The 26,734-nt window shown below is 44.9% G+C and overlaps 2 non-coding genes across 2 annotated transcripts; one reads left to right on the top strand and one right to left on the bottom strand.

The window, feature by feature from the left end:
* The first annotated feature begins 8,798 nt into the window (after positions 1 to 8,798).
* On the top strand, positions 8,799 to 8,961 carry LOC148161782 (U1 spliceosomal RNA). Its single transcript, XR_015767368.1, has one exon. It is a non-coding gene; the product is annotated as a U1 spliceosomal RNA (small nuclear RNA).
* Positions 8,962 to 21,210: 12,249 nt separating this feature from the next.
* Positions 21,211 to 21,423, bottom strand: LOC148161781 (small nucleolar RNA U3). The gene has a single exon (XR_015767359.1). It is a non-coding gene; the product is annotated as a small nucleolar RNA U3 (small nucleolar RNA).
* Positions 21,424 to 26,734: the final 5,311 nt, after the last annotated feature.

Raw genomic sequence — 26,734 nt, 5'->3', positions numbered from 1 at the left:
CCAGGTGCCCCAACAGCTCTTATTAAATCCCAAACCCTGTCTATCTTGTTTTTGTTTTATACACTATTGTTTTGTGTATATTGTGTATATTGTTTTATATCACTATTTTGTTTTATACAATTTCCCATAGTTAGGAAGACAGCAGGGATAAGAAAAGATGAAGTACAGGGGGCAATCTTACCTTGAAAAAGTACGTCATTTTTGGGAAATCCGCCACCACACATGAGTGAAAAATTGAACCCTGAGACCTAGCATAACCTTAGCTGACGGTAATTCCCTTAAGCTAAATCAATAGGAACATACCTCCCATGAAGCAAGTTGGGGTTTTTATTCCTTGCGGCCAGAAAGAACACACCTCATGGTCTCAGGAAGAGGGTGTTAGAAAGAACCTCTTGTAGATAGGAAATGCCCTTCACGGTGTCCTTCATGTGACAAGGGCTAACGAACATTACGTGAAGGTGAGGAACAGATGTTTACTGTGGTTATTGGGTTTTTGTGTTTTTTTTTTTCTACATCCAACATCACCAAATAATTTATTTGGAATCAGAATTCAAAAGAACATTTGACAGTTGAGAACTGTTTATTCTGATCCAGTTGTACAACTAATCTAGGTGAAATTTCCAAATAAATTTTACATGGGTTTTCCAGGACTGCGGCTTCTCGATGACTTCAAATTTAGGATATTCAAATGTGAATTCCGGGAACGTATTCATGTCTGATTTACCATATGTGTATTTAAGCTTCAGAAGCTCCCTCCCTAGGTCTTGCTGGTGCTCTGGGCCAGTATCAATGGGTCCTCCAGATGCCCGTAGCTTAGTTCTGTATTCTCTAATCTTGTCCACGATGAGTTTCTGTACGGGACCAAGTTCTTTATTAAATGCCCCCGCGGTAACACCAGTGTTGCTCCTCAAATGAACTGAGACTGCAGACCGAATGAGAGGAGAAACTGAAGAGAATCTGAAGCATCAGGGTAATTCTGACTTGCTCTCAGTCCTGAGCTGCCAGAGCTTCCACTGCCTCCACTATTCTACTTCTGGCCGTGGCTCCGCCCCCACCCGCCTACCCGCCCTCCCAGTGCATTCTCAAATTTTTTTCCTTGGTAGAGATTAGCATACATGTTTCTAAACATTAAAAACCCGGGGAAGTAGAGATAAGCATCTGAACTAGTTCTCTATTGATGCATATTAACAATTAGAAAAGCAGTGGTTTAAAGCAACCAACATGTGTTATCTTGCAGTCCTTTGGCTCAGGAGTTTGGAATGACGAGGGTGGGTTCTCTGCTCACGGAATTGGTCAGTAAGTCGTCCCCCACCTGAACAGGTCTGATAGTGACCTTGTAGTGGTTCTCTCTCCGAAGAGGGCCTGCCCTCAGCATCTCACTCCTCTGGGATCCTCTTCTCTGACCTCATTTCGATCTGTCATGATGCTTTCAGCTTAGCCAGGTAGCTTAGGAGGAATGCTAGAACTGTGGAACCCCAGACCTGATCTCCGCTGTCCCTTCTCCAGGAGGAGAATAAATGACAGAGGTCTTCATAAAGAAATGACCCCCATGAGGGCTGACATTCCCCAGCAATTAGAGCAGAGGAGGAAACCTACAGGCAAACGGAGGGCCTAAAAACCCAAATCATGGAAGCAGGACACAGATCAAGTAGGAGCCCTTCCCAGAAATGTCCCCATTCTCCATTGAAAGCCACTTTGGATGAAGGGTGTGAGCACTGGGTCTTTCAGAGTCTCCATCCTCGGCTCTTTGTTTAAAACAGGCTTTATCCATACGTGAGAATCTCCTTGGAGCTTTTGTCAGAAATGCAGATTTGTGGGCCTTATCCCCAGGGCATTCTAAGAGGCACACAGTGACTCTGATGGAGGTGTTCTTTAGCTCTGCAGCTGGTGCCCAGGGATGGGACCCCTGTCTGCTGCATGATACCCCATTTCCCGTCTAACATTCCAGTGGTCCATGCTGCCTTCTCGAAGTTATATTCTACATTCTCTATCATACACGAGATAAATATGCTCAAAGAGATAATTAAGTGATCCACAAAAGCATATGGGACATGTGGTGAAGCTGCTATTGGCATCTTGGACTGCTTTTCTGAAGGCTGTGCTTCTATTGCTTCGGCCCAGAACCGGGATTGGGTTTGAATGGAAAGATGGTTGGGACTGGAGATCAGTAAAAGCTCGTTATTGCTGGTAAATTTTATCTATCTGCTTCACAAGTATTTACTGAATGTTTCACCTGCCAGTCTCTCGGACGCACGGGGGACATGGGGTGAGCAGGCAGACCCAGTGCCAGCTCTCAGGAAAGAGAACTTTAGCACAGGAGTCAGATATTTTATAGATAATCATTGAAGTGCCTTTTATTTGTGACTATGGTAAGTATTATTTAATACTTTTGTGTTCTGTGATCCTAATCCCTGAGCCAGTGATGGAAAAGCTAATATAAGTAACAGAATTATATAATTGGGAGAAAAGATTGGTCCCCAGAAAGGCCTTTTTTTTAAGATTTTATTTATTTATTTGACCAAGAGAGACACAGCGAGAGAGAAAACACAAGCAGGGGGAGTGGGAGAGGGAGAAGCAGGCTTCCCGCCAAGCAGGAGCCCGATCCAGGACTCGATCCCAGGACCCTGCGGATCCTGACCTGAACCAAAGGCAGAGGCTTTATGACTGAGTCACCCAGGCACCCCAGAAAGGCCTTGTTTTTAACAGTGGAAATACCAACATTTGATCCAACGTCTCCTGAAAATGAATTTTTTATTTTTAAGCTGAACTTTTAATTTTAGTGTTCCCTGAATTTCAAATGTGGGGTTCTCGAGGGTGTGTTCCGGAGCCTCCACAGGGAAGCTTGCAGCCAATGCCTGTGTGGGGGCACCGTTGCCACTAGGTGTTGAAGGTGTTTGGGCAAATCTCTTCACGTCTCTGGGCCTCAGCTTCCTCTCCTGTATGGTGAGGTTGTTATTCAAATTCTCCAAAGTGCCTTCCTGCTCAGTTTCTGTGAGTGTAGGAGGGTCTGAGGTGCCTGTTAAGCAGCCCTGGGGACTGCAGCTGAAACCTGACTTGGTCCCTTCCCTGTGTGTCTCCTGCAGGAGCCTGAGCTGAGCCCACACTGAAAACAGAGAACGGAGGGAGCAGATGGAAGATAGAAAATCAGCAGGTTTGGAGGATGAGAATAACCCTAGGAAGGACAAGACAATGGTGGAGCAGGTGGTTGCCAAAGGAGGTAAAAATAAGGACAAGTTGATTTCAGAAAAATCCAGGGAAACTGAGGAATGTATACAGCAGCATCCAACTCTGCAAGGAGCAGCCTGAGCTAGGCAAAGAGGTTGGAAGAGTAACTTCGTCCATGGTGAAACTGTGCATCTGCCGAGGAGCCCCAGAGGATGGATTGTGGTGGTTTATGCTACTGGGAAGCACCGGTTCCAAGAGGAGGAGGATGTTACCACGAGGCTCTGCCCCAGACACCTAGCTCCGACTTGGAGCTACCCACACTGTAGGTGTCCTCCAAGAAAGTGTGTACTGAGAGGGATCAGTGATGTTTGGATAAGGGTTGGAGTTGTCCATTCTTACTGCAGATAGTTGTGCCCTAAGGTCAGGAAGGGCCAGGGTAGGGGACCCTTGCATCTGAAGCCACATGATTTTAATAATAATCTTAATAATGCTGCCTGGGTGGGCCTTGAATAAAAAGAGTAACAATCTACTCAGAAAGTGAAGTTTTAGGGAATATAATACATGAGTGGGGTCAAGTGTAGTGTAGTGGGAGGAAAGTTACTGCATTTAACAGCACCTAATGACTTCTGGGGAGACAAACTTGACCCTAATCATGGCTCTAGATGCCAAATAATGAAGCAAACCACTTACTTCCATTGGTAACAGAAACGGGAGACCCTTAATGCCCATAACAAGCTGGAAAGTTGCTCTGCCTGTTGGGTCATGCAAGAAAACTGATCACTTGAAATGTGTTTCAAGAAGGGGCTGGGTTGAGTTTGTGACAGTATGCCCTAGGTCTTGGAGAAAAAGGTTTGGGGCTTTGGAAGTTGCCAGTGAGCTGGCTCATAGTAACTTTACACAATCTTGGGAAAACATGTCTAGCAAAATTTTGGATTCATTGGACACTAAATATTTGGTCCATGATCTGCAATCATTCTTCACAGATTACCCTCTATTTGCTTGAGCGAAAAATGACTTTTCTATTCTTAGAAACACCAAGGGTGCGTGAGTGGCTCGGGCACTTAAGGGTCTGACTCTTGGTTTTAGCTCGGGTCATGATGTCGTGGTAGTGGGGTCAAGACCCATATTCGGCTCCATGCTCAGCACAGGGTCTACTTAGTTTCTTTCTACCTTTCCCTCCTCTCTGTTCTCCCAGCTCACACTTACTATCTCCAAAATAAATAAAATCTTTCAAAAGGAATGATGCGCCCCCAAATGCAGATTTAAACACCTCCTATGATGACTTTGATGAATAACAAGGTAAAGCAGCCTTTTTTTTTTTTTTAAACAGAGAGCAGAATTGTAATTCAGGATGTCAGTGGAAGAGGCAAGTAACCTCCCATCATCTCAACATCTGAAAGTAAACAGGTAAAAGAAGGAATGTATAGAATTATATGTCATGTACACAATGACTGGTTCATTATAAACAAATTGGAATAAATCTATGTGTATATTGACTCGTGGGTCCTGTCAAAAAGGCAGAGCATTGGGAAAAACAAAAACAACAAACCGTCCTGAAAGTCATTTGGGTAATTGGACTTTAAAAAACTATTAGACAAACATTTATGAAACACATTTCAAGCTGTTTGTGAGCCACATTTTTGCCCTTCAAGAGTGAACTTTAGGAGAGACACCTAATACTGAGTGGATGCTTTGGTTTCTTTGAGACATGTCACCTGAGCCACTGGGAATGTGACCTTGTGAGTCACACAGCTGCGCGAGCTTTACCTGACAGGATGTTAAGTTCAGTGCCTAAAGAGTTAACATAAATATGCTACACACACCAATCTTTACTTTAACCAAAGATCATTTACTCTCTGTTGGGGGTATGAAGCTGACACAAAGGACTACAGATTCTGTTGCAGAATCAGGACCCGAGGCTTACAGACTGATGGGAGTGGACACCTACTTCCGATTTGGAGTCGGAGCCATTGTCTCCTAAGGCAACTGAGTCAGACAACCAAACATTCTTGAAGATAGGTACAGTACTTTGGAGAAATTGTACTAATCCTTTCAGTATGTTTGTATGTACATATATACACAAGTGTGTGTATCTTGATCTGTAGCTCTACATGTGTTTTATATGCAGCCACAGACACACACACACACACACACACACACACACACACACACAGGTGGTTGGGAACCTGTGAGTATGTCATCACAAGCACACATCTGGGAAACGTCAGCACTGCCAGATACTGGTCAGATCCTTCTTCACTCATCACTGGCTGCACTTGTTCCCCTCACTTGACCTTGATTACGTAAACAGTTTGATATTGTCTCTGACCCTACAGGGGACTCATCTAGACATCAGCAGCCGACGTGCCTCGGACGGAACCCTTCTTACGCATTGTTTCTAGTTCTTTCTGAGTTTCATCCTCCATTCTCCTAATGTCTTCCATTGTCAGATCATTCCACTTGTCAATCCAACAAAAAAGCTGGCGATGAAGTTTGTAAATATCCTTTTCTCTTGCTTCTGAATGAAGTTTTCTACTTTGCTTTGCAGTCCCCACCACTTGAATTTGATGGTCACCAGCTTGTAGGCACACATCTGAGGACAGTCAGAGTTGTTTGCCAGCTCCTTCTTCCAGTTGGGTCCCAAAGGCCCTCTCTTGGTCTTGACTGACTGGAATAATGCTGGGTCTTCATCAGCTTTGTAGTCTGCTGGTTCAACTTGACTTCGATCTGCAATATCTATGCGGACAATTTCAACAGTTTTCCATGCGTTCGGATCTAAACCGTGTACATTTTCTAATGTTCCCAAGTCTGGTTTGTGCCATGTTTCAATTTTAATGAAGAAATCATCTTTCATATATACACTCGTTACAACTGAGGCATAATGGTTTGTTCTACAGTAGGGGTATGCGTTCCAGGCTTCCTCGTGAAACAGCAAGGAGCCCTCCGGAGCAATCATCCTGACGAATGCAGGAACTTTGCTCCTGAACAGAACATGGCAAAACCACACGGAATTCCTTAATCAGCACCATCTTCCCGGAATCCCCTCACAGCTACCGCCACTATCACCACCACCGCCGCTGCTACCGCCCCTCACGGCGCCTCTATACACAGGTTTTTGATCTTGAGAGTCACCATCCTTACTCCGCATTGGTCAAGGGTCAACCTGTATCTCTATTTACAGAGGACATGCTCCTAAAGATAGAAAAACCTCAAATCATCCACACACAAAAATATTAGAGTCCATAGACTCATTCCGTAAAGTTGCAGGGTACCATATATACAAAATCAGTTGTGTTTCTATGCACTAGCAATGAACAATCTGAGAAGGAAATTTAGAAAGCAATTCTATTTACAATGGCACACAACACAGTAAAAGTGTCAGGTGTAAATTCATTCAAGGAGAGCAAGACTTGTTCACTGAAAAGCATAAGAAGCAATGGTTCTGCGAGAGATGAAAGACCAAATGGGGGGAAAAAAACAACTGTATGCATGCATTGGAAGATTTAATATAATTCATATGGCAATACTATGCAAATAGATCTACAGAGTCAATACAATTCTATCAAAAATTTTTCTTCTGCATTTTCTAAATTCTGTCAATACCTTGTAGTATATTTCCTTTCAGACGTTGTAGTTTTCATCTCTTAAAGATAGAGAGGGTGTTGTTTATATTTTCTATTTCTCGGTTTAACATTTACAACTGATGGAAAACTTATACTAAAAGCTTTCATATCCTTCTCTGGCGGTTCTCACATGTGTCAGCTCTGGATTATTTTCCGATGACGGATCTGGCTCCTGATTAGGGGTCATTTTGCCTGGGAGAGCTCCAGGTCCTGTTCCCTCTACTGCTTTCAAATGATTGCCCCCTGACTTGCTGGCCTTTCCTCCCATGGAGGCCCTGAGCAGGACCTCACTGCAAGCCACACCAGGGACCCTGCACAGCTCTGGTTAGGTGACTTTCCTCAGACCAGCTGGTTGTCCCACATCACCTTTCCCTTTTATTCCCCAGGAATCCCAATTTGGCTGGTAAAATACCTGGCGCTTTCTATTTTTTAGGTTAAGCAGGCAGTGTGTCTCTTTGCCTGTTCCAGCTCCTAGAGGCCCCTCCTCCATGCTCAGCCCCAGCCCCAGCCCCAGCAGGCAGAGTCCTCCTCACACAGCCTCCTTCTGACCTCTTCTCTGCCTCTTTGTGTTTTAAGACCCCCTTGTCATTGCAGGGCGCCGCCTGGATAATCCAGGATCATCTCCCCATCTCAAGGTCCTTAACATAAGCACCTGTGCAGGGTCCCTTTTGCTGCAGGATGGAACATGTGCACAGGTTCCTGGCATTAGCCTGGGCAGCTCCTAGGGAGGGGGCATTATTCTACCCAGCAGCACACTATTGATCTCAGGTGACAACTAAAGTTGGACGCCCCCTCTCCACCCTCCAATCTTTTCTAATTTAAACATTCCGGGAAAAGTAAACCACTACCTCAAGGCGCAAGCAAGACAAGGCAAATCAGAACCCTAGGGCGCTCCATCCATGACCATACAATTGCCCAAATCTCTTCAAAGTAGTCTGTTTAGTTTTCCAGACCTGGCTATTTTCCCTCCAAAGGCCGACCTGACTGCAGAAATCCCCTCCAGGGGGAAGCGCCCAGCGGTGGAGGGAGGGCAGGCGGTGGCAGAGTGGGGAGCCTGGGACCCCACTAACCCCCTGCTGAGAACTCTGAGCCTGGTTTAAGGGAGCAGAAGCAGTGGTCCCCTTTGGCCCTGCCCTCAACAGCGGGATCCTTGGGTGTCTCCCCGCGAAGCCACGAGGGGGCGCGCCGTCCCTGTCCTAGGAGCCCTCCTGGGGAAGAAGCAGGCCCTGGGATGTGTTCAGCGTGTGGAGTGTTGTGGGCTGGTGTCAGCCCGAGGGCCCAGGGGTTGCGGACTTTTGGTCCTCCCCTCCCCCCCCGCAGTGTCCAGGCCTGGGGGAGGCTGTGGGGACTGGTTTGAACTGTACAGGTGCAGCCATGGCACTCGGTGTCCTCCAACCAGGGTCCGAAGGGAAAGAGAGAGAGAGCTAGAGAGAGCAAGAGAGAGTTGTATCTGCTCTTCGCGGGCTGTTGGAAAGTCCTCCCTCATGTTTCTCTCTGGCTGGCACAGCCTTCCCTGGGCTGGGTGGGGGGGGGTTGTGTAGGGTTTGGGGGGCCATAGCTGCAGGGAGAGGAAAGAGTGGTAACCAATTCAGGAGACAGAGGAGACTGGGCAGGTGAGGAAGGAAGCCAGGGCACGGGAAGGGAGAAGGGGAAGGGGGACTGGAGGAGGAGAAGGAGGAACACCAGTACTGAAATCCAAGTTGGGAGGGGAGCTGGGGGGCAGGGAGATGGGGTGGGGTTGGGGACTGAGGCGAAGCCCTTGACTTCACGGACGGGGCGTGTCTGATGCAAACCAGGCAACATGGCGGTGGGGTTCTGCAACTTAGAATTCGTGGGGCTGAGGAGGTAGCAGCGCTGTTGCGTCCATCCTATTCGGAAGCGTCGTGTGGAGGGTGAGGATGCTTGCTACAGGAGTGGGTGCCGAGGGTGTTGGGGTGCGCCTAGGCGAGTGAGCCTGTGTGTCCGGTGGAAGGGGGGTGAGACTGGTGTGGGGCGGAGGCGGAGGGAGTCACACTTACCCGGCAGGGGAGACTCCGGGATCAAGCAGGTGGTTTTCCCAGGGGAGGCCCTTCCATCATACCAGGGACATGCTGACCCCCGCGATTTCCCCGAGTATGGACAACTCCTCTGCATTATTTGTGGCAGTGGCAGTGGGGGGCTGCTTTTGCTCTTTCACCTGTTGTTGGTTGTTTAAGAATAGCCTTTGTTTTCTTATTCATTTTTCTGTTTGTTTGTTTTGTCTTTTCCATGACTTTGGCTGATGACATGGGCTGAAGAGGAAGCTCACTCAGGGGACACCAGGACCCTGAAGAAAACACCTCTGCTTTTAAGGGCTGCTTTCTTGAGAATCTGGGTTTGGCTGTTTCTCAATCAAAAGCATGCAGGACAGTTTCTGTCCACTGGTCATACATCCCACCTTGGCTGTCGGGGTTTTTTCTGTTTTTCGCAGAGCAATTTCTCTGCTTATATTTCCGTATGTGGTTTGCAGTCCCTGATCCAGCAAAGGTGCTTTCTTTTCATTCCCCAGGGAACAGGGGTTTGCATCCCTTCTCCTTCCTCCCTCCCCTCCCCACCTATCCCCCCAGGCACCCTGCAAAGCCTCACCCAATCCCCAGACTCCGTATCCTTGATTAGGCCACTTGGTAGCCTACCTAGTATAGCCTTGCTCCAGAGGACCCTTCCGAGACTAGAGAGGGTCCGGCTTGATGTACTGTTTATTTATTGTAAGTTTATTTGTTGAAGTAATCCCTACACCCAAAGTAGGGATAGGGCTCATGAAGCCAGATGGAGACTCCCCTGCTCTCCTGACTGAGCCAGCCAGATGCCCCCTGACAGGCTTTTAAAGAGGCACCTCTGTCTACTCACAAAGAACCCGCTGGGTTTGGCACCACAGACCTTTCCCAAACAGCAGGTTAGCTCTAGGACAAAGGGCCGTGGGCCTTCTGCAGCTCTTGGGCTCAAGCCAAAACTGTCCCTACTGATGTACCTGCATTGCTTTGTCAAACTGAGCTTGAAGGGGTTTCTGGCTTCAGGCTTTCACCAGAGCTGGTGTTTTTTTCTCTACTCCCTAAAGGCCTCTATTCAGAATCTACAACTGAGGGTCTTCCAACTTTGATTTTCACTTAGGGGAGCCACACCAACTGGGACTCAGCAACGGGTTACTCTTCTGCCAGAAACAATTAAACAAAAGAGCAACAGCGTCACACAAGATGCGCGAAGTGGAGATTTCCAAGATCCTGGGCATCAGGCAAAGGGGACAGCCATCCCGGACACAGGGCAACACAATGGTGAGCAGAGCCCTAGAGCTGCTCAGAGGTACTGGCTCTAGAGAGTTTCCAAGCAAGGCACTGGGGGGAGGGGAACTTGAATAGGAGCCCCATGGAGCTCCTGGAATTGAGGACACTGATCTGAGAGAACCCAGGACTGAGTCTCAGGGAGGACAGAGCTGCAGGAAGTCACCTAGCCAGAGCTGTGGAGGGGCCCTGGGGAGGCATGGACAGCAAGTCAGGGGGTAATCCTTTGCACAGGGCCTGGTGCTCACACGGTGCTGGGAACAGTGCCTGTGTCCAACAGATAGACTAAGCAAAAGTAACCCTCTTAATTTGTGAGGAATAGGGTGGAAGACAGGGGGAGGGCTTGCTACAGTACCTGGAACTCATGGTGAGTCCTCCACGGAGCCCTGCTCTGGGCCACTGAACTATGCATTGAAGCAACAGCAGAAATGTTTCCAAGTAACTTCAGTGCATCCCTGAACAAAGCTCAATATTATAGAAAACACAAAAATATCCAGCAAACAGCAAGGTAACATTCACAGTGTCTGGCGTTCCATCCAACAGTTTGAGGTATGCAGACAAAGGGGGGAAATGAGCCCTCCTGAAGAGATGGATCACTCATCTGAAAATGACCCAGAGCTGACAGCAAGATGGGAATCACCAGAGCACAAGAAAGCATTTGTTCTAACTGCATCCCATTGGTGAAAACATTCAGCAGATACATGGAAAATGTTAAAAAAAAAAAAAAAGGACCCAATCTCACATGAAGAGATGAAAACCACAATGTCTGAAAGGAAATGTACTGCAAGGGGCTGATGGTGATTAGGGAAGGCAGAAGAAAAACGTTCAATAGGAATCCAAAAGAATCTGCAGATCCTGCTGTTGCCTTCTGAACCACCTTAACCATTCCAATCCATGAACACAGGATGTCTTTCCACTTGTTGAGGTCTTCCTTAATCTCTTGCAGCAATATTGTGTAGTTTTCAGTGTACAGGTTTTGTGCCTCCTTGACTCAATTATTCTTCGATACCATTCGGGTGGGTGCTGTTGTCCATGGAATCGTTTTCTTAATTGACTTTCCCGGTGTCCATTCCTAGGTTATAGAAACACCTGATTTGTCTGCCTTGTACGCTGCAACTCTGCTGAAATAGGTTATGGACTCTAATAGTCGTGGTTTCTGTGTGTGTGTATTTGGTATTTTTCTGTATACAAGAGTATGTCATTTGCAAATCCAGATACAAATTGTCCCTTGAAGAACCTGGGGGTTAGGGGTACAGAGTCCCACAATTGAAAATCTTTGTATAACATTTGAGTCCCAGAAAACATAGCTACTAATAGCCTACTGAAGTCTTACAGATAACAAAAACGGTTGATTAATACATATTTTGTGTGTTACTTGAATTATGTACTTTATTCTTTCGATACAGTGAGTTAGAGTGAAAATATCATTGAGAAAATCATAAGGAAGAGAAAATGTATTCCTACATTTGTACTAGACTGTATTTGTAAAAAAAAAAATAATAATCAACCCATGAGTGGACCGACATTGTTCACTAAAATTCAAAGCCATGTTGTTCCCCAGTCAACTATAGTTTTATTGCTTCGTTTTCAAATGTTTTCCCCTCACCTTCAGGTTTTTAAACAATTGAGTCATAACTGATTCCCCATGTGAGATCTGTTTCACATGGCAACACAGGGATTGGACGACTCTATAAATTATGTTAGGCTGATTACTAGTGTAGCTACCCTCTTTCACCTCGCAGAGCTGTTACTGCACCACCGACTACATAATATGAGATCTGTCCTCTAACATTGTTTTTAAATCTTCACTGTGGATGATGTTTTGTCAGAGTGTAGGTTTCTATGCCCTCCCCTCCCCCCACCACTACCATGGGCTGCCTTTGGACTTTCCAGAGAGGAGCAGTGACATGTAGGAAGTCCCTATTTTAGGCCACTGCAGCCCCTGATCTTGGACCAGGATGCTCAGCCAGGGCCAGGGAAATATGGATTAGCAGGAACCCTTCTTTGCAAGCCCAGCTCCAATGTGAAGGACCAGAGTGCCTCTTCTAGCCTCCTGCAGGGATGGTTCAGCACCCAGGAGCTGGCCCTACATAGAGGGCCAGAAAAGGGCAGATTCCCCTAAACGCAGCCCAAGTGTTCCATTTCGACTCAGAAGAAGGTGAATAGCAGCACAGGTTCTTTTCCCTATGCTGAGCTTCCACGGGGGGAGCCTCAGTGCCACTGCAGGAGGGAGCATCAAAGGGAACCTTTGGATGTTAACCTAAAGCTTAGTGCTTAGAGCCCACCCAGGGGACCAAACCTACCTAAGATCCATCCAGATCTTGCCAGCAGCTTCCATGGGTCCTGCAGCCTTCACTTCCTCTAGGAATCTCCAGCCAGCTGGTGCCCTATCTTTGCTTGCTTCCCCCTGGTGTCCTTGGGCCACCTGAAGGTCTCTTCCCTTAAGTAGTCTGCCGCCTGGTGGATTCCAGGGGAACTGCCAGGGCCTGAGGCTGAAGGCACAGGCACTGAGCCCCTGACTCCAGCTGGGAGGTCAGAAACCAGGCTCTGAGCCACCACCTGCTGGGACTCCAGGATGTGGCCCCTCACCAGGCAGTGTTTGCCTGGGGACCCCAGGACCCACTGATGTGCGAGGGTCGCCTTCTTTCTTTTTTTTTAGGTGAAATTGACATACAATAAATTTCACCCATTGTCAACAATGACAGAGTTGTTCAGCTAGTGCCCTAGTTTGTTTCAGAGGCTTCCTTCACCTTCCCACACTCCCTCCAGCCCCTCTGCAGACAGTCTCCGCTCCCTCCTCCAGCCCCAAGCAGCACTGATTTGCTTTCTGTCTCTGTGCATTGCTCCTTTCTGCACATTTTACATAAGCCGAATGAGACAGTCTGTAGTTCTTGGTGACTGGCTTCTTTCACTTAGCATCCTTTTGAGGTTCCTCCATGCTGTAGCTTGGATCAGATTTCTGTGCCTTTTGTTGCGGAATAGATGCCATGGTACACATAGGAAACATTTGGTTTGTCCATTCACCAGCCGATGGCCCTTTGTGTTGCTGTCAGTTTTTGCCCATTGTGAATAACGCTGCCCGGAACATTTCTGACCGAGACTTGAGCGGACATATGTTTTTATTCTCTCAGATAGATTCCTAGTTGTGGAATGGCTGGGTCCTATGGCAAGCTTGTGCTGAACTCTTAAGAACTCTCAAAGTGGCTTCTGCAGGAGCTGTTATATTTTACGTTGCGACCAGCAATATAGGAGGGTCCAGTTTCTGCTCATCCTCAGCAACACTTGGTATCGTCTTTGGGACGTAAGCACACTAGTTGGTGTAAAATGGTACCTGGTTTTCCTTGCATTTCTTTGAGAACTAATAACATATTACTAATAACATTGATTACCTTTTTATGTGTCTCCTTTGGTACATGTGTATTCGACTCTTATACTGGCTTAAACGAGTGTGTTGCTTCTGCCCATTGAGTGAGTTCAAAGTCCTCTTGTCTCTCGTGAACGTGAGTCCCCATTGGGTATTTAATCCACAAATATTTTCTCCTAATCAGTGGCTTCTCTGTTCCTTTTCTCAGTGGCAATGTTTGATGCAAAAAACTTCTTCATCTTCAATTTTCTCTTACGTATCGTGCTCTTGCCGTAGTGACTTAGAACTCTTTGCTTACTGTGAATTCCTGACCATTTTCTCCCATGTAGTCCTCTTGCACAATAGTTTTGGCTCTTATACTTAGATCTGTGACCATTTTGAGTTCATTGCTGTGTAAGTTGTGATTTCCAGCAACAGCTGTGGGGGAGCTTTGTCCTGACAGGTTTAGGAGAGCCTAGGGGACACTTGTGTTTCAGAGTTAGTCTCCCCTGGGCCAGGAATGGAGATTTCACCCTGCTGCACCTGTTAGTGAAAGGCTGAGTGCCTTTGGGGAGGGGAGATACATGGGGGCTGTGGTCATATACGGCATGTACTCCCCGTTCTCTGGGACTGGGTACAAAGGAGCTCCAGGAGCCCCAGGGCAGTCCTGCTCACAGGTGCCTTTAGAGGCAGAAACACACTGAGAGCAGGAGAGCATAACACAGAAAAGACCCCAGGGATCCCAGCGGATCTGGGTTGGGATCCTAGAGGGTCTTCTATGGACGGGCACATTTTCCATGTATATGCCCTTCTATTGGTGGGTGGGAAAGAGGACTCGCACACAGTCGGAACTCAGGAAACATGCCCAGAAGGAGTGGAGCGGATTGAAGGCATGTCCCACAGTTTGCAGTATTTTTCCAACATGAAAATCATGGTATTTGCCTGCATCAAAGGTGCTGGGGGGACGCATGCTGCCTCGGTCAGTAGAGCGTGCAACTTTCATCTCAGGGTCATGCATTAGAGTCCCACGTAGGTGATGGAGCCTAGCTGAAATTTTAAAAAAAATAATAATAAATAGAAAACGAAGAGGTGCATGCTTCAGGAATCAGAATTACTCCCCCTAAGGTAAGGAGGGGGCATCTACCTTGGTCCTTGCAGTTCAAGAGCCATTCTGAGCACTACAGAATCCTAAATGTAGATTAACCTAGAGAACCTACACTTTTAATATTTGTTGGGTTTCCCCTGTGTGGTTAGAGGTCCACTGGCAGACAAAAGTTGACATGCTGAGCACAGAAGCGGACCAAGAAACAGACTATTACCTGGATGCACCACATTATTCTCCGTCCTCACTGCAGTCTCCCTGGAAATGGGAATGGGCAATCGAAATGCCTGGTATTCAACACAGGTTAAGAAAAAATGGAAAGTTTGGGTTAACAGTTTAAATTATTGTGTCCTCAGATTGACTTTGATGGCAAGTGGAGACTCTGTTGCACGTCTTCTAGGTTCTGCAGGTGGAAATGAGGGGCTAAGGGACAAACTAATTATACAACTCAGAATAACTTTGGTAACTTAGTATCTTCACACTTGACACAGTTTTCTTTCATTTTGTCTGATCCCATAGTCTCATGCTTGAGTCTAAACACATTTGTACAAGGAAGGTGATATCAATACCACACCTAAAATCTGTACCGCTAAATGTTGTAGTGCTTATTCCTAATGGTACTTTAGGCTTGTTTCTAACTGCCTGTAGCTACGTTTCGGCTGACTCTCAAGGCAGCCCATTCTAACCATGTGTGCACTTCTCTTTGGCCCCACCACCAGGTGAAGCAGTGCATCTGAGCTGTCTCCATCGCTGGGGGAAGGATGTAGGTCAGATAGGTAATAAAGAGAAAGGGGGACTGGGGTGCAGCAAAAAGAAAGCATGCTTATGTGTGGGTTGATTCCAGAGAGGACCATTGCATTTCTTTTTAAAATTTTTTAATTTACTTATTTGAGAGAGAGTACTTGAGATATCAGGAGCGGTGGTGGGGGTAGTGGAAGAGGAACAGAGAGAAGCTGACTCACCACTGAACAGGGAGTTGGACATACGGGCTTATCCCAGGACCCCGGGATTCTGACCTGAGCCAAAGACTGACACTTAAACAACTGAGCCACCCAGGTGCGTTTTAAAATAATTTTTAAACTAATCTGGTCCACTTAACATAGGCATTGTATTAGTTTCACATAAGGTCATGGGATTTATTTTGTATTTCTTTTTTAAATATTATTTATTTATTTAGAGCAGGGGTGATGGGCAGACGGAGAGGAAGAAAGAATCCCAAGCTGACTGCACTGAGCATGAAGACTAAACTGGGGCTCAATCGCATGACCCTGAGATCATGACCTGAGCTGAAATCAAGAGTCAGACGCTGAACCGAGAGAGCCACCTTGGTATTTCTAAGAATGATATGTTTAGCCTTCTCTCTGAAATAGGCACTGAGTAATGAGCAAGGCGGAGAGAAACCATAGTACCCATAGGCGCCAAGGTCAGATTGCCCAAAATGTACCACAATGGCATATTTGGGGGAAACAGAATGCCACAACGACCACTGGTGCATGTTCATTCAGACTCCAAGATCTCTGAGAAAACTCGAGATTGCAGGGTTAAAAATAACCTGAAAGGATCAGAGTGAAATGCCCTTGGGATGTGTGTGGTCTGATCTAAAGTACACAGCAGAAGATGTTTTGTAGATAGGAAGCCAGCTGTAAACAGCACACTGTGCATTCCCTTTTTTGTTTTCTTATCCTGTGTTAAAGACCGAGTACAATGCTGTTTACAATTAATTGATCACAGCCAGTTGCAGATTTCTTTATTCCTTCTCCACTGCCATTGCTTCACTTGACTAACCCTGTGTACGTGGAAGATGCGCCTTACTAAGCCCCTGCTGTAAATCATTATAGTACTATATCACTGTAGAAGGTATATTAGATTATGGAAAATAAACCTCAGGACCTCGGGCTGTTTGCTTGGGGTCCCCTTTGCCTCGCTATACTGTCGTCTCTTTTTCTTTTTTTAAAAGATTTTATTTATTTATTTGAGAGAGAGAATGAGATAGAGAGAGAGTGAGCATGAGGGGGGGAGGGTCAGAGGGAGAAGCAGACTCCCTGCTGAGCAGGGAGCCCGATGCGGGACTCGATCCCTGGAATCCAGGATCATGACCTGAGCGGAAGGCAGCCGCTTAACCAACTGAGCCACCCAGGCGCCGCGGTAGTCTCTTTTTCTCAGTTCCTTCGCCACCCCAGGTCCCCGACTCTCTGAGGTCGACAATATTGATTATTTTGAATTGAAGCTACCCAAAAAGAAACTGGTACCAGGACACTCAAACCCTCCTCTGTCTCCCTGAAAGCAGGAAACCAATCTCCCATATGAAAAAGGCACCCCCTGTACTAAGAAGTAAAAAGACATCCTTCTCACCAGGGTTTCTAAATTCGGTCTAGACACTCTCTAAATTAAAACTCCCCCAAATCCCTGAGAAATGTATTTTCTCCTTGTCTAAAATGCATAAAAACTGTCTGCCTTAATACTTTATATTTCTTTAAGGGTCTCCATTTCAATATCCGTTCTCCATGCGTATTCAATGTCTCAGTGAAACTTAATTCTTACTTAAGCTGGGAGACCAGGACAGGTAACAGAGGAACTTCTCCTTCCCTGCATACCTTTTTTGTGATCCTAATATCTTAGCCAATGATTTGTAAAGGAAAGAAGTAACAGAATTATATACCTGGGAAAAAGATTTGTCCCCAGGAAGGAATTTCTGGTATTTTTAACAGTGGAAATATCTACATTTGATCCAAAGTCTCCTAAAAAGTATTTATTTTTAAGTTGAACTTCTAATTTAAGTGTCCCCTGAAATTCAGATGTGCCTTCCCAGAGGGTACGTTAGGAGACTCCACAGGGAAGCTCGCAGCCAAGTCCTGTGTGGGGGCCGTGCTGCCATCAAGTGCTGAAGGAGTTTGGGAAAATCTCTTCATCTCTCTGCGCTCAGCTTCCTCATGTGTAAGATAAGGTTGTTATTCAAATTCTCCACGGTCCCTTCCTGCTCAGTTTCTGTGAATGCACAAGGGTCTGCGGTGCCTTTGAAGCAGCCCTGGGGACTGCAGCTGAGACCTGACTTGGTCCCTTCACTGTGTGTCTCTCGCAGGAGCCTGAGCTGAGCCCACACTGAAAACAGAGAACAGAGGGAGCATTTGGGAGACAGAAAATCAGCAGGTTTGGAGGATGAGAATAACGCAAAGAAGGACAAGGCAATGGTGGAGCAGGTGGTTGCCCAAAGGAGGTAAGAAGAAGGACAAGTTGGGTCCAGAAAAATCAGGGGAAACTGAGGAATGCATACAGCGGCATCCAACTCTGCAAGGAGCAGCCTGAGCTGAGCAAGGAGAACGAGGAGAGTAACTTCGTCCACGGTGAACCTGTGCACCTCCCGAGGAGCCCCACAGAATGGATCAGGGTTGGTTTGTACTGCAGGGAAGCACCAGTTCCAAGAGGAGGAGGAGGAGGAGGGGCACCTGGGTGGCTACATCTTTAAGCGTCTGCCTTCAGCTCAGGTCATAATCTAAGGGTCCTGGGATCGAGCCCCGCATGGGGCTCTCTGCTCGGCGGGAAGCCTGCTTCTCCCTCTCCCGCTCCCCCTGCTTGTGTTCCCTCTCTCGCTATGTCTCTCTCTGTCAAATAAATAAAGAAAATCTTAAAAAAAAAAAGAGGTGGACGATGTGACCATGAGGTTCTGCCCCAGACCCCTAGCTTTGACCTTGGAGCTCCCTCACGGTCGATGTTCTCCAAGTAAGTGTGGGCTTAGAGGGATCAGTTATGTTTGGATAAAGGTTGGACTTGTCCATTCTTACCACAAAGAGTTCTACCCTAAGGTCAGGAAGGGCCAGGTTAGGAGACCCTTGCCTCTGAGGCAGTGATACCAATTATATTCTTCTGAATTTATGGTTGTCAAAGACTTTACACACCTTTGTCTTGACCGTGTGTTGAGTGTTTCATTTTCCTTAGTCTCTGTTATGAACTTGGAATTCTGACATCAATAAGATTTCACAGAGGAGGTCAAAGCAGTGAGAGGAAGAATGCAAACAAAATCTTGTAGCTCAGCGCCCCTGGGTGGCTCAGTTCATCGAGAGCCTGCCTTCAGCTCAGGTCATGATCCCAGGCTCCAGGGATCAAGCCCCATTGAGGGGGGTGGCTCCCTGCTCAGCAGTGGAGTCTGCTTCCCCCTGTCCCTTCCCCAGCTGTTCTCTATCTTTCTCTCTGTCTCTCTCTCACTCTTGCTTTCTCCCTCACGCTGTCTCTCAAATAAATATATAAAATCATTTTAAAAACTGTTGTAGCTCTCCTAACCTGGGGTATGGTGGCAGTGCAGAGGATGGAGGGGGGAGGGGGCTAGGCCGAAGACATCTCTTCCTACTGAGAGAACCATTGAGAGGAATCCAAGAGGAGAGTCCCTCTTCATCAGAGCTCACCACAGGGGAGTGTCATGGGGCATTGAGAGTGTAGGGCAGGCTCCTCTGGAAGGAAGGGTATTTGTTGCCTCCTGGAAGAAAGCAGAGAGCATTCGTGCATGTATTTGGGACAGGAATGTAGTTGAGATTAGAAATTTGCCACCCCCTTTATCAGATCCATGAAGGAATGTCTCTGAGAGCTTCCTCAGTGCTTGGTTTGGTCCTAGGAGTCATGAGTACAGAGATGAGTAAAACATTATCCCAATTGTCGTGGGGCTCTCAGTCTAGTTACCAGAAGTCATGAAAAGTGTAGTGGTGGTGGATTCCTTGGAGGAAGTGGCCAGTGCTGCCTGGGGATGGCCTGGTCTCCCTCCGTGTTTTCCAACAGCTGGATGACCTGTCCTGACCCAGGGACCCTGGGCCTCAACTCAATTTCAGCCTCTCAGGACACAGCCAACACCTAGGTTCCCTGTAAACCCAAAGCAGTCAACACTATGAAGGTCTGCAGAGGAAACTGCTGGTATCAGTAGCTCCCCACTTTGTCTTGGCCAACTGGAAAATAGAGGCGAGTTCATTAAGTCTTGTAGGGTCATCCTTGCCCTAATGATCAGGGATTAGTCTTTCTCTCTGTTAAGTGAAATACTTTCTAGCTTCAGTATTCTCTCTCCACTTAAAAACTTTGGAACTATTGGCTAAAGTATAGATCAAGTAGCTACAGTGAAAAAGGGGTAAAGCAACTTCCAAGCTGCAGTGAGAATGTGCAGAAACTCTTATACTGAATAATAATCGGACAAATCACTTTTAAATTGCACAAAAGGTTTATACAGTAATTCTGGAATAGACAATGTAAGTCTGTCGCTTTCTCCTTCTTCTTAACATTGCTTTGATAATTTAAGATCATTTCCATTTCCATATAAACATTTGGATCAGCTTAGAAATACTTACTAAAATGTCTGCTAGAAGGTTGATTGGCATTGTATTAGATCTTTTGATCAATTTGGGAAGAGTTGTCCTCTAACCATAATGAGTCTTCCAATCCACCACAAATTTTATCTCCCCATGTATTTAGTTCTTTAATTTCTGGAAGTAGTGCTCTGCAGTTTTCAGTGTAATGTTCTGACACATATTGTGTCTGATAAGACAATGCAATAGGAAAACTGGTCAAAAGACTTGAAGAAGAAATGCTTCACAAAAGAAGATACACAAATGGCCAAAAAGCACTTGAAAAGATGCTCCACTTGAAACCATTGAAAAGCATGAAGTTGAACATAAATCAAAAGGGATTCACTAATGTCTCTGCAAGGCTCCATCTTAAACTAAGTAACCTTTTCCTTGTCTTCTGCAAACCTCTGCTCCTCCCTTCTAAGCCTTTTGTTTCAGGAGCCTGGTACCACCCTAAAGACAGGATGAGGGAGGCTGGCAGCATGCACACAATTTCTGTCAAAATAAAACACCCCCCCGCCCCTTCCTTCAGGGGGAGGGGACTTACAGTTTTTGAGGGCCTTGGCCTGTTCTAGCCCCCTGTGCCCCGAAAAGCAATAAAGCTATTGTTCCTCAATATTCCAAACTCTGTCTTCGTCTTATATTTTGGCTCTGAAGCACAGAGGTCAGTTTTCGACGGTACACTCAGCCATTGGGAAGATAAATTAATACTACAGTGAGTTACCATTACACAACCATCCCCGTGGCTAAAATTACGAAGACCGAAAACATATGTGGTGAGGATGTAAAGTAACTAGACGTTTCATACACTTGTGGGAATGAAAAATGGTCCAACCACCGAGAAAAGCTGAACCACAGATAAACATTTACCAATCACGTGAACGGCCATTCCTCTCCTAAGGATTTACACAATATGGCCACACAGCAAACTGCACATGAATATTCATCATAGCTTTATTCCCCATGGCCAAACCCAGGAAACTGCATAGATGGCCATAAATAGGTGAATGTACAGACCAAATATATCCATACAGAGGAATACTCCTTAGCAATGAAAAATTCTGAACTGGTGATCCATTAGTAATATGGATAGATATAAGAATCCTTAGGCTGCACGGAGGAATGTAGGCATAAAAGAGTTCCATTTCCATAACGTGGTTAAAAATCAAGCCGTCTTTGATGCCAGTGGTTGCCTGGGGCTGAGGGTGAAGGCAGTGAGAGACTTCAATGGATCCACCCAAGGGAAGCTGTGAGGTAGAAGAAATGCCCTGTGTCCTGAATGGAGCAGTAGTTTCAATTGTATGTACATCTGTGAAAATGCATTTAGTTGTACAGTTTATCTTTTTAAATTTTTATTTGTTGAGAAAGCACTCACACTGCGTCCTCTCTCTCTTACCGTCCAAAGGAGGAGAAGAACGATCATCAGTGGCAATGGGCAGCTGTGGAAACAACACCCAAAATCACGTTCATGCTCAGGAGAGAACAATGTGCCTCCTCCTTGAGGTTTCAGGTCCTCTACACGTTCAGAGAAAATTCTCTAGTAACAAACTGTAGAAATGAACTGGAGGGTATTATGCTAAGTGAAATTAAGTCAATCAGAGAAAGACATGTATCCTATGACCTCACTGATAGGAGGGATTCTTAATCTTAGGAAACAAATTGAGGGTTGCTGGAGTGGTGGGGGTGGGAGGGATGGGGTGCCTGGGTGATGGGCATTGGGGAGGGTATGTGCTATGGTGAGCACTGTGAATTGTGTAAGACTGATGAATCACAGACCTGTACCTCTGAAACAAATAATATATTATATGTTTAAAAAAAGAGAGAGAGAGAAGCTAGTAGGAAGGGAAAAATGAAGGGGAGGAAATCGGAGGGGGAGATAAGCCATGAGAGAAGATGGACTCTGAGAAACAAACTGAGGGTTCTAGAGGGGAGGGGTGGGGGGATGGGTTACCTGGTGATGGGTATTAAAGAGGGCACATTCTGCATGGAGCACTGGGTGTTATGCACAAACAATGAATCATGGAACTCTACATGAAAAACTAATGATGTAATGTATGTTGATTAACATAACAATAAAAAATTTTAAAAAATAATAAAAAAGAGAGAGAGAAGCTAGTAGGAAGGGAAAAATGAAGGGGAGGAAATCAGAGGGGGAGACGAACCATGAGAGACGATGGACTCTGAGAAACAGACAGAGGGTTCTAGAGGGGAGGGGGTGGGGGGATGGGTTAGCCTGGTGGTGGGGATTAAAGAGGGCAGCATTGAAGGGAGCACTGGCTGTTATAGGCAAACAATGAATCATGGAACACTACATCAAAAACTATTGATGTAATGTATGGTGATTAACATAACATAATAAAATAAAATTAAAAGAAAGAAAGAAAGAAATGATCTCTGAAAGTACAGCCTTAATTGTACACTTTAAAGGGATGCCGTCTACTGTACCTAAATTATACCTCAGCAACATTCATGTAATAATCTACTATATTTCTCTATACTAGCAGTGAGCATTTAGAAAATGAAATTTTTAAAAAAAGGAAATGAAATTCAATAAACAGAGTGGAGATTCATGTCCACCTTCATTAAATGTATGAGAACACATGTAACAAAGATGCCTGAAAACTCTTGCTGAAATAAATTAAAGGATACTAAATAATTAGGAAAAAATATATCACATTCATGGACTAGACCACTCAAATTTGTTGGAACATCAAATCAGCATTATTCTGATTCATACTGGAGAAGGCAATTTGGGGGCAAATTTACAAGCTAATTCTCAAATGTATTTGGAAATCAACATACCTAAATAGACAAGACAACCTTGAAGAATTCAATTGGAGAAATTTACTAAATTTTAAACCTCACCGTAAAGCTACAGTAATTAAGGTGCTCTTAATGGTGTAAGTAACACAATGTAAATATATCAATGTGAGAGAGCAGAGAGTAATAAAATTTCCTGATACGCATATACATTTTTAAAATTTTTCTTTTAATTTTACTTCTTTTCAATTATTTTCTTTTTAAGTAATCTCTGCATCCCACATGGCGCTCAAACTCAAAAAAAAAAAAAAATAAAAGGTTGTGAGTTTTACCTGAGCACTGATTAGTACAGCTGCATGGGACAGGGAATCTTTACCAGGAGAGAGTGTCATGACAAAGGAAATTTTGATAAAGGGTTATATACCAAAATATATTTTTTACATAAAAAGTGACAAATTTTTATACAAAAGACATTGTAGAAAGTCACTGCATTTCCCGGTCTTAAATTTCTAGTACATGTAGGGCTGTATGGCTTTAATGTTATGGGAACCAGGGAAGTGTCTTCCTTTTTCTTATCTTTTCCAGAATGCTCCTTTTGGGTTCTTTTCTTTCATAAAGCAGATGTCCAATGTGTGCTTGGGGTGAAATAGAGCCCATGCATTGAGGTTTTGTGGATTCATTTTGACCTTGGTAAATGTGAAAGCATCGCTTCCTTGGGAGCCCAGGGGCAGGACCCACAAACATTAAAGGTGGACAATTGCCTTTATCAGTGCTACAGCGACCTCCTAAGTCTCTGGCTCCTAAGATCTAGGGGGGAACCTGTGCTGAAGAAGTGAAGAGGTGCTTCAGGGCACCACTTCCCCTGCCTGCCTGTTTCTCTCTCCTCAACCTCAGCTTCTATGCCACTGAACACCACTGCACACATCTACTGTGGACATCATCCATCATTGACCCATGACCTCGAACTGCCCATGTTTGCTTCCAGGAATACAACCACAGGTCAATGGCATGAGGTCAACTCAAAGAAATCTAGCAAGCCATGGTCCACCTTTTTAAAATTGTTCCAAATTTTTAAAAAATATTTTTCCAGTATAGTTAACATACAGTTCCATGAGTTTCCAGTATATAACATGGTGATTGAACATTTCCATACATTGCCCAGTGCTCATTACCACAAGTACACTTCTTAATCCCCATCACCTCACCCATCCCCCAAGCCCCCCTACCCTCGGCAACCATCAGTTAGTTCTCTATAGTTAAGGGTCTCTTTCCTGGTTTGTCTCTCTCCCTTTTCTATTTCCTTTGCTTACATGTTTTGTTTCTTAAATTCCACATAGGAGTGAGATCATGGGGTATTTATCTTTCTCTCACTGACTTATTTCACTTAGCAGAATACACTCTGGCTCCATCTGTGTCCTTGCTAATGGCAAGATTTCATTCTTTTTTTTGGCTGAATAATATTCCATGGTATAAATAGATAGATAGATAGATAGATAGATAGATAGATAGATAGATAGATATAGATATGTGTGTGTGTATATATATATATATATATACACACACACACACAACGTTGTCTTTATCATTCATCTGTTGATGGACGTCTGGGCTCTTTCCATAATTTGGCTATGCTGCTGTACAAAGGGCCCATGTATTCCTGCAAATTAGTGTTTCTGTATTTTGGGGATAAATATCCAGTGGTAGGATTAATGGATCTTAATCGTTCCTTTTTGAGGACCCTCCATACTGTTTTCCACAATGGCTACACCAGTTTGTATTCCTACCAATACTGTAAGAGGGTTCCTTTTCCTCCACATCCTTGCCCACACTTGTTGTTTCTTGTGTTTTTGATTTTAGCCATTCTGACAGGTGTGAGGTGATAGCTCGTTGGTTCTTTTTTTCTATTTCCTGATTTTACCTATTTATTTGAGAATGAAGGGGAGAGAGCACAAGTGGGGGGAGGCGGAGAGGGAGAAGCAGGCTCCCCACTGAGCAGGTAGCCCGATGTGGGACTAGATCCCAGGACCCCAAGGTCACCACCCGAGCCAAAGGCAGACGGGTAACGGACCGAGCCACCCTGGTGCCCTATGCAATTGTTTCGATTTGCTTTTTCCTGATGATGAGTGTTGTCAAGCATCTCTTCATGTGTCTGTTGGCCATCTGGATGTCTTCTTTGGAGTAATGTCTGTTCATTTCTTCTGCCTCTTTTTAAATTGGATTATTTGTGGCTTTTGGTGTTGAGTTGTATAAGCTCTTTATATATGTTGGATACTAACCATTCATTGGATATGTCATTTGCAAATATCTTCTCCCATTCAGTACGTTCCCTTCTACTTTGGTTGATTGTCATAAAATGGCTCTTTATCTCTCTTCTGTTAAATATGAGGGTGAACCAAATAAACACAATATGGCATCGAGGTTACAATCTTTCCAAACTTAGTGGTCACTATATATATTATGCATCTTACTAATGCATAAATTAATCCTTTGACAATTTCAAAAGATCTCTTGTGAGAGGTGAATGAATCCGTAAGTGACATGTAATGTGGTGTTCAGTGACATTACAAAAACAACAAAGAAAACAGTTCACACATAGTGGAGGAGTCTGGGACATAGGGATGTCAATATCAGTTTAATGAAAAGCCACAAATGGTGTCCCAGTAAGGCATAAGACGTCTCATAACATAGGTGTACAGCCAGAAGAATATTGAGAGTCAGGACAAAACATTTTGAAAAATTAGTATTTTATTCACTTAGGTTAATACTCTGCCTCTTGCCCTATACTTTTTATGGGTAGAGAAAAAAAAAAATAAAGAAGACCCAAAGAGGAACATCATGACAGTCTGGAATTGGCAGTGTATGTGAGTGTATGTGAATGTATGAATATATATGACTACAAATAAGCCATTTTCCAGCTCTGTCCACTGGAAATGCCTAAAAATAAACCAATTGCAATGAGTGCCCGAGGAGACACATTTTGATCTGGGAGTATGGTTTCCCAGGAAACAAAACCACAGATTCTTAGAGAAATGACCGAGACCAGGCCAGACGCAACAAATCTTCTATATGAGACACAAACACCTCATCATACTGATATTAGGAAAGTTCTCAAAACTATGAGGGTCTTATCAAAAGGATATGAAAGCCAACCTGAAATCACTTTCACTGCTAAAAGAGAGGATAAATGGAGCACTCATAAGTCCATAATACAGTGGTTTGAAACACTTCGATATGACTGAAGCCTTGCTTTCATATTAACACAGTAATAAAAGAAAATGAAGAGGAAAAGAACGGAACTTACAGGTTCCCGTTAGAGATGCTAGGGGACCAGAGTTTTCCTTACAAAATGTACCACCAGGTATATAGTATTGGGGGGAAATTTCTTTTCCTGCAGGTGTTCATACAAGGCTTCTAGGATCCAAACCATGATGATGAAGTATCATCATTTTGCTCCACAGAATCAATGGATGGATGGGCCTTGAACATAAGGGGACCTGAGGTGCTTTCTGATGGAAGCGCACACAGCACTTGAGAGGAAGTCTTGCCAACAATTCAAACCTGAAACTGATCAGTTTCTACATCTGCCAGGTCCGACAGAGCAGTCGTTCCGATAATATTTGGAATGCAGTTAGCAGGACCTCTTTCCTTAGAAATGCATTTTAATTATATTTCATTTACAGCTCCCTTAAATGTAAACTTAAAACCTGAAGAAATACAGACGATTTTTCTATTAATCGCATCTTTATTACTCTGGCAGAATTCGGTTTCCCTTAATGTGAAGCATTAAGCGGCAAGATGCAAGATTATTTTGGATTGTTGTGCGCTTATACTTTTTACTTTTCAACGTTCCTGCCAGAAAATGTTAAATTCCATGTGTGGCTTGCCTTTTCTTTGTAATAGCACTGTTCTCCACGAACAGTGGAGATTCCACCACGAACTGAGAGGAAGTATGATGGACTGTGTTAAAGTATATCTGGCTATAATGCATTCCGTGGCCATGCTCCCGCACAAACACCTCAGTATTTTCAAAAATGATTAACAAAAAAGGAGAGAACAAGAGCTGGAGAGGGCGAAGCAGAGAGTGAGAGCCAGAGGGAGGGGGAGGGAACGAGGGAGGAGGAAGGAAAGGG

This window comes from Eumetopias jubatus, unplaced genomic scaffold, assembly GCF_037043125.1.
Source record: "Eumetopias jubatus isolate StellerSeaLion01/CBP00866 unplaced genomic scaffold, mEumJub1_p1.0 scaffold_66, whole genome shotgun sequence".
NCBI classification, from domain to species: Eukaryota; Metazoa; Chordata; class Mammalia; order Carnivora; family Otariidae; genus Eumetopias; species Eumetopias jubatus.
This window is presented reverse-complemented; position numbering and strand designations above follow the sequence as displayed.